A 14,145-nucleotide genomic window follows, 5' to 3' on the forward strand; every position below is an offset into this window, starting at 1 on the left:
TTCAGTTTCAACAAAGCACTCAGCAAGGCCTTATATAAAATAGATTGTTCTTTTCAAGGATTGTTGTAGAACGTATGTTTAACCATTTTTGTGTCGAAATATATTTAAATTATAGAAGTACTGTACTAATATGTAATTGTACTGACGAAAACAAAACACAGTAATACTCTGGTTTAAAAGCAAATCAAACAGCTATTGCATCAGGTCATTCAAAACAAGCTCATAAGATCTGTATTAAGTTTACACCCTAGGTCACATATAGGTTAAGAGTATTTTTCAAATATTAACTGGTTACCTGTTGCAGATAGAGTGAACCAAATTACTCTTTGTCATGTTTTCAAAATTAATTTAAACCTTGCTCCCTCATATAGGAGTGATAATTTTACCCCTGTCAGTGCTGTCCATAATTACTCTACTAGGTTCAGGGTAAAGGTTGGATCCAGCTCTGACAGTTCATGTGATATAGTGTCAGATAGCATGAGATATGCTATTCTTATTGTCAAAGGTTTTGGCAAAAAGTTTTTTGCCTATATGGGTGCACCCTGTGGAACAGTTTGCCTCAATATATCAGGGATTCTAGAACTACCTTTTCTTTTAAACAACATGTGCTATAATTTGTTCAGATAGATAGTCTAGTCATTTAAATGTTTGTTTTTTACTTGTGCTTTAAGCATTTTTAGTATAGTCTAGTCATATCCTAGTCATTGTAATGTTTCACGGCTGTTCAGAATAATTCTCATTCATTGATTCTTCCTATGTCACACAACACTACATCTCAAGGACAACAATGGAAATAATAGTTCATTAAAACTCTTTTTATGTTATCCTTCACATATAATGTGGATTGATATGCCTATATTAATTCATACATTGTGTACTTTTGTTGTATGTATTGATGTTATACTTGTCATGTAATTGGACATTTTATGTTGAAATAAATCTATAACATGACCAAGGTTATTCTATCCGATACCGTAAAGAATTATACGTAAAAATGTAGCCAGAATCGAGCGACTTTCTTCGTGTGTACGATATTAAAATTCCACACAGGTTGGCCAACCTGGATCTGAAAGTCACAAATTACGTAAGCCTTTTTATGATGATAGCTAAGAAAATTTATCAGAAAAGCCGTTGGATGCTTCAAAAGAAACAATGGAAAATACAGCAGACTTGGTTCGATTGAAACTGTTCAAGAATTTATTGATAAGGAGAACACCATGCCCGACCCTTGCACTAGCTTTAGAAGACCTTTACATAAAATAACTAATCTTAAGATGTCAGGCCATAGCACCTTTCAATTATCAACGCAGACATAACGTTGCATCAGCGTGTCAAATTTGCAATATCTTACTGTCTAGACTAACTGCTAGACTACGATACATTATTTGTACACCTTTATGAGGTAGTGAACTGAGGCAGACTATATCAAATGCCCAATACATGATAATTTTAACATCATTCTTGTAAAATATATCTATAACAGACTGGCTTTTGTCACTGTAAATTGGAATTATGTTTAATTGTCAGTCTAATGGCTAGTCTATATACTCTCCATGTTCACTAATATCACCTTTAACAATTCATCTTCTTTGTACCTACATCGACGATTTGCTGAGTTTAAATTTTATTGATCAGTTGCTCACGTGTAAAGAGCGAACTCGGTGGACTCGTAACACTTTATGACTACGAAACAAGGAGTCGTGAGTTCAATCACCTGCTCTATCTATGCATTTGAATAAGACACCCGTGTATGAAAGCGGTACAAACTGGGGATGTAACGTTTTCTATATCTTGCACTATCCCGTACTGAAATTACTTCTTGACGAGCTGCTCATTTGGGTTACCGGTGGCTATTATAATTTAAGCTTACATACAAAGAAACATGCAAAAATCATGTAGTGAATTATACTTCCTTTAAATAATTAAATAAACTTGTATTCAACATTGTTTTACAAACGGTTAAATACGCCTTTGTCCGTGTTTACTTTTCTGTAACATCTCAACAGTTCATCGTAAACAGGTTGTTAATTTTGAGTTTAACCCCATTTATTAATAGTACTTCAGTTATGTACTGACGGGCAGTTAACCTAACTAGTGTTCCTGAATTCTGTACCGGTGTAGCGTGATTATCACACGGTCGTGACCAGGTCCACGGTTTATATATGTTTTTCAAAACCTGCCCAAATGCTTATTCTTTGTCCAATATTTGCAAAATTTTGCATATTTAATTCTCAAAGACAGCTTTTGTAACTTACATAATTTGATTTTGATTTTATATTCCTGAAATTTAAATATATTGATTTGAATATGCCCAATTTGACGTATTTTACCGGCTTTTATGGTGCTTCTAAAAAAACCTGCAGAACACAGTAACTTATCTTTTTCACGGATCAGATTGTCTTAAAACTTGCTAGAGGTGTTAAATATTGTGCATGGGACTGTTGTTTGTGAATAGCTACTCAAAATAATAAGATTTACACGCTCTGAAAATGACCTTTTTGTCTAAAAATCTACGAAAAACATGGCCGCGGTGTGCAAATAATGAGTTGCTTATTTCAAAACTGTCCTATTATTTTTCAGTAAAACTTCTTGTTAATTTAAGACTCTAATAACTTGCTTGACATACCCATAGGCAGATATCTGTTATCAGTGTAATTACACCTTTGGAGAAAAGCGTGATTCGCACGTTTTAATTTCATCATTCGCCGCCTGGAGAGACAAGATGGCGGAGCTTGCGAAATCGAAAGTAAGTAGATCTGCACTTTTGAAATAAAATATTGTAGATTTTAGATCTTTCTGATTGACAGTCACTTGTTTATCTTATTTATCTGTTTCCACATATAATATGGATCTAGTAGATTATATACAACCAGTTTAATAACACCTACTGGTAGTGTGGATGCTCTTAAGACTTCTTCAGCCAAAGACTGGCCAGAGTGACATAATTTTACAATATAGATCTAGGTCTACTGAGCAGCTGTAATTGTGATTTATTAGCTGTTTTCAACTACTGAAATTCGAAAAAAGTGATCCGTAATTAGATGTTCAGTTGGAATATAATCCAAAAATTTAAAACGGGATCCATATGGAACAGAGGAGATGTTGAGATTTTTTTTATATGATAATAGATATACTGTATGGGCAATGTCCCCACTTGCGTTAAACACTCGAAAGACCAAAATATTGGAAGTAGTTAATTTCTGATAAAATTTTCATCGCTGCTGACCCATTAAATTCTATAGGTTTAAATGCCTATTGTGTCACAATTTTGAAATTAATTTAAAAAAAACTTACATTGATCAAAAGGGGATTCGGTTAAAGGTAAATTTTATCTAACGTCGCTTTGTGAAACAATGAACATAAGCTCTGTAGAGCTTTTGAGCGACCCTTTTTTAAGAACATTTAAAACCAATTATACCTTACCCCCAGCAATTTGCGAGTACCCATTTACAGCTGGGCCGACTGAGGCAATCGTGATAAAGTGCCTTACCCAAAGTCACACCGCAATGGGAGTTGCCAGGAATCGAACCTGGGGCCTTCACCTCTGTAGGACAGCGTATTAGCCCTATCAACCAATGCGTCCGCACGAGTTCCTCATTGATTTATGTTAAATTATGTAGTATGTAAGTTGTTGGCTCAGCTCAATCCAGGGGTCGTGGGTTCAAGCCCCAGTGGGGTCAGTACTTCTCATATGACACTAGTACTGGTTATTCCAAGAAGCGGACTCGAGAGTGTGGTTCCAGTAAGCTTAAACTCTGCACATTTAAAGCAAAATACTCTTTTTTTTTTCATAACCAACAACATCTTACTCTCACCAATATTTCACATCTTGTGATGGAACCCTCTTCACAAAAATATAGTGAAAAAGTACAAAATTTTAATGTGGAACACTACAATTTCATAACCCCATTAGTTTTCTAAAGTCCTAATGTTTTTCTAAGATCTTTATCCTTTCAGCTGTGAAGACACAGTATGTTTTTTTGTTTAATAGATCAACTTTCTCAGACATTTGATGAATGTCTATACACCCAAAAATGTCCCCTTTGTAACTTTTTAGTTGTTAAGTGTCAGATTTCTTTTATTTTTTTTAAATAGAATTAGATTATACTTTATTTGAGCCGTGCCATGAGAAAACCAACATAGTTGGTTTGCGACCAGCATGGATCTAGACCAGCCTGCGCATCTGCGCAGTCTGGTCAGGATCCATGCTGTTCGCTAACAGTTTCTCTAATTCCAATAGGCTTTAAAAGCGAACAGCATGGTTCTTGATCAGACTGTTCGGACGGCAGGCTGGTCTGGATCCATGCTGGTCACAAACCCACTATATTGGTTTTCTCATGGCACGGCTCAAATTTTTCTTTGAAAGGGAGTTCACATATTAAGGACTGTTCAACATTCACAAAGCCGAAAGTGGTGTCCCCTGTGCACCCTTTTTTGACATTCATTTAATTTACCATTATATAAGAAACTCTGGACAATTTAAAATTAATTGTTTGCATTTTTTCAGAAGTAACCAGTTTTCAAGTTAAAAAGTGGAAACATCATTTTTTTTTGCTTCTCAAGCTCTTAAGTTTACCTATATACAATGTGCCCATACCACGTGACTTTGACGTCATTTTATAGCTAAGACGGCAAGCCGAATTCCGTCGATTCGATTCTTCAAAGTAGCGTAAGTTCTTTATTTCTTGATCAAATATGACCAAATAAAGCGCAGGCTAAGGAAAAAAGTGAGTACTTCACTCACAAGTAAACGGTTTTATCAACAGATGAACAGTTTTGGCCTGAAAACGGGAAAACTGTTTTGTTTAGAGAAAATGAGCATGGTAAGACGGCAAGCAAGAGCCCTTTTTGACAGAAAAACGGATTATTGTACACATCAGAAGTGTCGCACGTATTACCGATTCACAAGAATTTAATGCCGGCTCTGTGGGAGGCCTTAATTGACAAAAATGTAGCAGAATTATTTAAAAACTTTTAAAAAATCCAAAATATGCTAAGACGGCAAGTCCGCTAAGACGGCAAGTCATTTTTATTAGATATACCTGGTTGCACCAACTTACGTAATTCAACACTTCCGTGGTTACAGGCCGTCCATCCTTCTATCAATCCGTCCGTCAGTAACATTTTTACTATGTTTCATCAATGCTTGTGAAATAAAATAGAGAAAAGTGGAAACTTTACAGATCGCCCAACACGACAAAAACGAAAATGTTGCAGGCTCGGTTTGATTGAGCCTGTTCATGGACGGTAGTGGAAATGCATGCTACCGTCCATGCCCTCTAGCCCCGGGTTGAGTAGAACTCAACATTTACACATGCTAAAAGTACAATAAGCAATTTAGAGACATCCACAGATGTATTCAAACGGCGGTGACCATGGAACCTTCAATGAACACTTACATAAAAGTTCAGTGACATTCATTGATCATCTTTCATCTTCTCCTTGAATCACTAGTGCTGGGCAAAAGAGATATGAACGGTTTATCCTCACTGTTTTCTCATTAAGGCAAAACAATTATTTTAACTTTGGACCATACACCGTTTTTGGTGGAATCACACACTATCATTGAAGCTACCATATGCATCGCCGAATGAATACATCATCGGATGTTGCTAAATTGATTTTTAGATTGAAACCACGAAGTGGTTGAGACCTATAATTACCGTATTCCAGAGCTTGCAAAAATATCAGACTAACCATTTTCCTGAAAGACAGATGAATCCGCTGTAAGGTTTTTGCCCGTTTTTTTTTTCGAGCTAATCGACAGATATTCTTATTGATGTTTTCTGAACATTGTTCTATAGTCGGTTGATATTTTCATACATATGTAAATACAATAAGGTTAAAGAATGCGTCATTTCGTATTAAAATTATGTTTTTAAGTCTGTTGATCCATCGAGCATGACTAAGTTGAAAAGCGAAGGTGTATTCCTTTAAAACAATTCAGAAAAACCGCAGACGTTACCGAAGCGCATGAAAATATGCCGTGAAAAAAAATAGTTCAAAACGTATAGGAAAGATTTCTTTAGTTTAGCCTTAATACATAATGCACTCGTCAATAATAAAACAGCATATGATCTGAATCATTTTTTCTAGTTGTATAGGCCTAACTAAACTAAAGGAACCAGCGTGGGAGCCATCTGGTCTAGTCGCGTAATGGCTGCCAGGTATTTGAACACTAATTTTGCACTTGGCATGGCAACAGAGGTCTAAATTGAGGCTAGTTTTTGTTTAAATTTCATTGTGGATGTATTGTTGACATTTTGGTAGGAAAAATTGGAGAGCAGGTTGTATTTGGTGAAGTCAAACTAAATTTTAGTATAAGTAGTACTTCCCGGTCACAGTGCTCAGTGTGATTTTGATGTCAGTTTACAGTAAGTAAATGTGACCAGAGAAATCTCTCTTAGAAGATACATGACCCCTACTTTTCTCTTCATTTTATATCAGTTTTATCATAACTCTTTAAAATGAGGTAAGGATTTGTTCTCTGAAATGGGTCTAGCTATGTTTGGTAGCTCTTTGAAAAAGGTCAGTTTTATATAGAATATATAGGGAAAACTATTTAGGCTATTGTGACCTATAGGACATAGATCTGCATGCGATTCTTTCTACCTGTCCTGATTCAAATGACAAGGGAGATCACTGTGTAGGAGTAAGCTAAATGATAAACTGCTTTATTTCATTTAAAAATAGATTTTCTTTCTGAATTACTTCCCTTTATTCTTATTTTATCCTCATTTTTGTACAGCTTTTATAACGACCGATTCATATTATTTATTATTTAACATTTTACTTTATCGTTTTAATACATCTGTAAGGCTGATGCAAAATTGAGTCAAAATATTTGTTTAAGATTTCCTTTTTATAAATAATTATATCTGTAGTATATTAATTGCTACAGTGCTCCACTGTAACATGGAAAGCTACACGTTACAGGTTAAATCCCTGCTCCGCGGCTATTCAAATTCTTTTGTGTATATGCAACCCATGATTACAACAGATAACAGTTAACGGCCACGTGCCAACCTTTAGCACGCAAAACCACAGGTATTTTATATAGAATTTCATATACAATAGACTCTATTTTGACAGACGTCACTGTTCATAGTCAGGATTTTCATGCCTTTTCAGTGACAATTCAAGGTTAAAAGGTAGGACGGGAGCAGGGCTTTCAGGAAAATGGTCGTGCTGCAAGTACACGTCTGGTTAACTTACCTATTTGTCTCGATATTTAATATAATAACCTATATTAATACTTACAAGATAAATAATTGACATTCCTTGCAAATCCTGAATACATTTAAATGTTAGGGGTACTTTACTATGACTTTTAACAACATTACATCAGTTCCGGATTACTATAATTGTTACTGAATTGAAAAATTTACATGAAAGTTGTCATTTTGATAAACGTTAATAAAACAGAGTAAAAGCTACAGAGTTTTTTTAAAATAGATTATGAAGCAAAATAGAATCAAAACAGTACATAACGAGAATTTATAGTCTGTTAAAAATCTCATCAGAGCTAATGTTACTTGTAATTTGACTTTCCGACTCAATTAATAAATCTTATCTTAGTATATCAAATGTTGGTGTTTGCCTGATGTGAAGTTTCTAAGTATGTGTGCCCGATAAATGAAACTGTTTGATTTCTTTTAAGCAAAATTGAATCAAAGCATATCAACGGGGCATTTGCGTCTTCTCCCGATGATTGTCATGTGTATGGTTCTTTTTCTTATCTCAAAACTGCACGGAAGTCGAAAAAGCAGGATCTTGGGGTAGATACAGGTCTAGTTTCCAGTTTGGCGGACCCGACTGACTTCTACTGTTGTTGTAGCAGGGTCGGTCGTTTGTACAAACATTTTTAACAAGGTAGATCTAGTGGAGTTTAAGACAACAACCCAGGAATGAAAGAAGTAGGGTTGCAACATTTTTAATGTTTTGGTGTCACGATTACTTAAGTCGTGACATCAGTACATTTTATTTCTAGGCTCGGCTAAACAAGAAGTTGATTTTGCAGAAATGTGTAGAATTATACAACCCTTATACAACCCTTTCTCCAAGAATTGTGAAAGTTGGTGTATTTGTGGGTGGTTCCAATACTCCCGCTTTCATAGCCTTGGGTATTGTTTAATCACCCCTTGGGTATGGTGCCTGCTTTTTAATTTTGTCTTTTGACTGTTCCTGTGATACGCAGGCTCCATAGCCTCAGATCCCCTTCCTAAATTCAAGTTTGTTTAGTTCTGCCCATTGTTTTCTCGTTTGAGGCAAACCCTTTATTTTATCTGGGGACCAAACGCCATTCTTCATGAATTACACGCCTCAACACGTGTATCATTGAAGGTTCAATGTTCATCATCGTTTGAATACATCTGCGGATGTCTCTAAATTGCTTTTTGTACTTTTAGCATTTGTAAATGTTGAGTTCTGCTCAACCCGGGGCTAGAGGGCGTGGACGGTAGCATGCATTTCCACTACCATCCATGAACAGGCTCAATCAAACCGAGCCTGCAACATTTTCGTTTTTGTTGTGTTGAGCGACCTGTGGAGTTTCCACTATTTCTATTTTAATATGTGATATCGTGTTAAATTTTATGGGGGGGGGGGGGGGGGGAATAAGATTTTTCTATTCTACTCAATACTTTGAACACAGCTTCATAGAAATACTTTTTAAAGCATGTCTTCTAGCTTATAGACTGTAGACTGAGTTAAGAATAAGATTCTTATTTGTCAAAACATTATTCTATATATCTGAAACTTGTGTTTTTGATTTGTGGAAGTCGACAAAATGGCTCTTCTTAATAAGTAGCCTTATTTTTAATACATAACGATTTGTCAAGAAAACATTCACTCAAACATTATATGTACAACAGACTTGTGAACATATAAAGTTGTATTGATTAGGTCAAAAATGTGTAATATTTGTTGTTGCCTGCTGCCAACTGTATATTTGTTCTTTAGTTTTCGAAACGCTATAACATACTTTAATCCAAAGACCGACACGTAGAGGTACATCCAAGATGGTATACATGTGTAGCTTTTGAATTCTTAACCTTTCTAGAACAGTTCTCACTTATATGCCAATCCTGCTAGAACAAATCGTAATTCTCGTTTAATTTATCTATCAAGCCTCACAATTTAGCAACTGTACCAAAAAAGGCATATAACGTAGTTTAAAACATCATATGACTTCACTTATATAACGGTTCTTTGATGTTTTCCTATAGTTTTGACAAGAAGTAGAATGATCTACTATTGGTAAACATCCAATGGCCGCTTGTAGAGAAGTGCGACTCCATAGACGATATTACCATAAAAAATGACTTGCCGCCTTAGCGGACTTGCCGTCTTAGCATATTTTGGATTTTTAAAAAGTTTTTAAATAATTCTGCTACATTTTTGTCAATTAAGGCCTCCCACAGAGCCGGCATTAAATTCCTGAGAATCGGTAATACGTGCGACACTTCTGATGTGTACAATCATCCGTTTTTCTGTTAAAAGGGCCATTGCTTGCCGTCTTACCACGCTCATTTTCTCTAAACAAAACAGTTTTCCAGTTTTCAGGCCAAAACTGTTCATCTGTTGATAAAACCGTTTACTTGTGAGTGAAGTACTCACTTTTTTCCTTAGCCTGCGCTTTATTTGGTCATATTTGATCAAGAAATAAAGAACTTACGCTACTTTGAAGAATTGAATCGACGGAATTCGGCTTGCCGTCTTAGCTATAAAATGATGTCAAAGTCACGTGGTATGGGCACACTGATATATGTAAATGTTCACAAGTGAATACTGTGTAGTTGAAAAAAAAACTTACTATGAACATATTCTATGAATATATATTTTGCTGCAGTTTGTCCCCTGTGCATCTTCTTAGTAACATAAAAAAGTATGTATGAATTTTACTGTCACATTTTACCATGCATGGCATTTTGTCATTTTCTACTCTCAGTAAGCAGTGCATGTAGAATAAATGATTTCAATGTGTTGGTTATGTTTAAAGTCACTTATTTTTCATTTAAAGGAACACATGCTGTTGAATAAGCATGTGTTTGTTTTGAAATTCTGTTTTACTGTTACAGTAAGTAATAATTAAAGACACTGATTCTGGTGTGCCTGGTATGTGGCCTATGGGGGTGATAAGGTCTGGTATTGGAGGTAAGGACCAATACACAAGTCTGGACCATTGATAGACTTGCTTCTGTTTATCATAATAAGCTACTGTGCAGTAAATAAATTGCAGGTGATATTTCTCAACTTTACAGCAAATCAGTTCTCACCTTTATAAGGAGTTTAGAAAGCTTGATTGAATTAGGGCTAAATAAACAAAGTGATAAGATAAAACAGTGTTTTCATCATATTTTTAATAAATCAAGTTTTTTGACAATTACATCTCATCATTGCTGTTTTTTTTTTATCAAAAATGTAAAAAATGCATTCAGGCACTTAGCTTTTAGAAATAATAAATTATGTGTATTTTGAACAATGATATAATTTTATTGCTGGATTTTATTATACATAAAAGAAACATTATTTAGACAACACTAGGGGAATTATGCATTTTTAATATATAAAATCCTTCTGTCCATATCCCTTTTTTATCTATTAAAATGCAACTGAACGCTTCTTTAATTTCTAATAAAATTCAGCAATTATCATTTTTTCTGGTTTTATTTTGTTACTTTTGATAAAAAGATCATAATCATTGAATAAACAAACTTGTAATTTCTCTTAAATGATTATTTTATTGTTAAGGAGTGAGAATTGCTTTGCTATAAGAGTTATAATTTAACTGGCCAGGACATTACTCAACATGAGTGAGCAATCAGTATTAGTATATTATCAGTTAAAATAATTTTGTGTACATTCTGAAAAGAAAAAAGAAAAAAAAACAGCAATGCAAAACACAGGAAATAACCAATTTATCTGTAGGCAATAAAATTTATGATTCTCTGACAATAATTAGGCTACATGTCAAGTCTACAGGAGTTTTATGGACCCTACTCAGACTGAACCAGACAGGATCTTGTATATTGGGGATTAAAAAGTCTGGTATTTGAGGGGTGGGTGGGGGAGGGGTCACTTATATAGGAGATTTTCTTTGTCTTTTAATAACAATTCATTAAACCCAGAAGAAAAATCTCATTACAGCAGGCTTTGTACATAATATATGTAAACATATATATTGAAAAATCTGTAAATTCCGCCTCTAGTGCAACTCAAACCCACATTGATGAGGGGCAAGTGATTTGAAGCCAGAGACTTTAACCACTTGGCCACACTCACAGTGCCCCCTCACACCAAAATGAAGGTGAAGGATTGAACTATACCATGCTACTATCTTAATAACAATTTGTGCATCATTTTTCTTTTAAGGTAACAAAATATGTAAAAGTTACTTTAAGTCTATGGTTATCTTCAAACAGGTTCAAATCTCTTAAACAGCTAATAAAACATTTTTATGCAGTTTAAGTCTCTTCACTTTTAGACTTCTGATAGCAAATATAATTATACCTAATTCTGTAATTGAAATCTTATTGTTATGTGATTGCAAATTGGAAAATATGATGAACATGATGAATTTCTTTCTATTTTGTCTCTGGAACCCTCATTTTATTATTCTGCACATGTGCATGTCTAAGTAACTATACTAAATTAAAAAATGAATTTATAAATTTTAAATAAACACATTTTAGAAAGATATGCAAAACTCCTTTTTTATGCAAAACTATTTGGTGGTATATTAAAATTAAAAAGCAGAATGGTCTTTGTTAATAGGCAAATTCCCTCTCTTCTTACTTATTCAAATTCCCTTTCTTCCTTCTTATTCCATATACATGTCAAATTTTACTGGTATTTTTTTTTCAAATCTTATTAAAAATGTTCTTACATTAATTGCATTTTAAGCTCATCTGAGCATGAACACATGGGTGCCAGAGGGCATGGTTACTTTTCCTGATATGTATATATATGTGAAACTGCTGTTCCAGTTTTGAAATAATTTCACACAAATGGGCCTTTTATGACCTTCTATAAAGACTGTACAACTGTACAAATTATTTTTTTTTGTTATAAACATGGGCGTCAGGGGTAATTGTCACTTTTTCCATATTTGTAATATTGGAAACTTTAAAAATGTTCTGGTCAGAAACAGCAGGGCCAATTTTAAAACAATTTTACACACATTTTCCTATGTGTATCTTGCCTGTGATAAGGGTTTAACTGTCTACCATTATTGTTCAGCTTATTCCTTCATTCAGAAATCATGGGGGGTGTCGACATAACTTAATATTCACCAGTCCTAAGTATTACATTTTCTACATTAACATTGTTTTCAGAAGGGCTCTCATGTTATTACTAATACATTTTTATTAAGTAAAGCATGTGTTCCAGATCATTTTACTCAGGAGTTTTAATGTATATATAGTTACTACAAAATTAATGCTAACTAAAAAAAATTTTTCATCGTTATACATTATGTTATCTACGGTGAAACTTTATATAACTTTAAGAAAATGACCATTGATACTTTCCCATTTATTGATATTGAGTTAAATTAATATTAACTAGAAATAGTATATTCCAAGTGGTGACTTTTTTTTCCATATATATAAAATAAGATTGTTGTCTGCATTTCAGATATTTTCACATAGCTGATCCCTCCACTGTAACAAACCTATATTATCAACACATATAAATGCATATTTCAGATTGGTACTTGAAAGTCAATGGTTGATCATGCTGACCATCTTTAATTTAATGGGGAAAGATTAACCAATATCTGCAGCTGGACAGGCTGTCACCACAGTTCAATGATTTAGGTAAGGATGGACATACTTACAGATCTATATGAACATGGTGAATGGTTCTTTATAAAAGTATTTGTAAGTTATACTATATAAGTTACAAATCTCATAGACTAGCCACTAGACTGATAATTAAGAATTATTAAAAAAAAAATTCAACCTTTGTCATTTTTCTTTGATGTAATAGTGTCAGATGCCAGTCCAATTTAGTGATTTTATTTTGGAGAAATTACTTTTATGTAATCACAGGATGTAGACTAGCTATATTCACAATTTTAGAAATATTTCAAAAAAAGATATATTATTGTCTAGGAGCTAGTCTACAGATATCAGTGTGTTTACTGGCAAATATGCCATTAGTGCATTATATAGACATGATAATTTGTAGTGTCAGTATGACAGATATGTTAAAAGGAAAAGTATGACAATAGGATTTGAAAAAAAAACTTCGCCCATATTTATCAAAGTTCTTAGACTTTAAAATCATTCTAATGCTAAGATTTAGAGAGTAAAATACTTAAAGTTTGTATGTAAAGCAGTTAAAGTGTTTTCATTATATTATGTATGTAATTACTATGGTGACAGTTGACATAAAATATTTTTGATAATGCAAAATTTCTCTTGTAAGGAAATCTGGAGAACTTTTATGAATATTGAAACCTATGTCTTTGAACATGGAATACTTACCAAAATGTAGGTACAGTGTATGTAGAAACTAAGTCCTTTATAACATGTTATTGTTTTTTTTTTACCTCTGTGCTTTATATCATTTTTGCACTATATTTTTTTTCTTAACAGTAATCTAAAAAATTAATATAGTTCCAGTTAAGACAATGAAATCGAAGAACTTCATGCTAACACTTGCATCAGTGGAAGTACTTCTTATTGGATAGAGAACTTTTCAAGGTCAGTGATATTTGTAATGTTTTATATCAATATTTTGTTTTGCCTTTTTAGCTCACCTGTCACAAACCTGCAAGTAACTGCCAATCAAAGGTGGGGGACGAATGACATCAGACATAATTTATCAAATCACCACGTAGAACACCCAAAATGACATTCTTCAATCGATGGATAAACACAATGATTGAATAGGCATTGTACCTAATTTAAAGAATATTTTAAAAATGGAATAAAAAAGTAAATATTGTCATATATGATGTCATTGCATGATACAACAACTTTTATTTTCAATGTTCTGTCATCAGTAATGGAATAATGTTCAAAAGATGATCAACAACAAATAGTCCTACCTGTGTAAAGGAAAGGTAACTGTGTAACTAAATATTGGTTACTTAAGACAGTACTAGTTATCTCCCTTATCAATTTGCATATAAAGTGT

At 33.7% G+C, this 14,145-nt stretch overlaps 1 long non-coding RNA gene across 1 annotated transcript; it reads left to right on the forward strand.

Moving 5' to 3' along the window:
* Positions 1-2,114: 2,114 nt before the first annotated feature.
* Positions 2,115-13,782, forward strand: LOC123562816 (uncharacterized). Its single transcript, XR_006688646.2, has 3 exons — positions 2,115-2,746; positions 12,708-12,818; positions 13,629-13,782. It is a non-coding gene; the product is annotated as an uncharacterized LOC123562816 (long non-coding RNA).
* The last annotated feature ends 363 nt before the right edge of the window (positions 13,783-14,145 follow it).

The sequence above is a fragment of the Mercenaria mercenaria genome, chromosome 15, assembly GCF_021730395.1.
Source record: "Mercenaria mercenaria strain notata chromosome 15, MADL_Memer_1, whole genome shotgun sequence".
Classification (NCBI taxonomy): domain Eukaryota; kingdom Metazoa; phylum Mollusca; class Bivalvia; order Venerida; family Veneridae; genus Mercenaria; species Mercenaria mercenaria.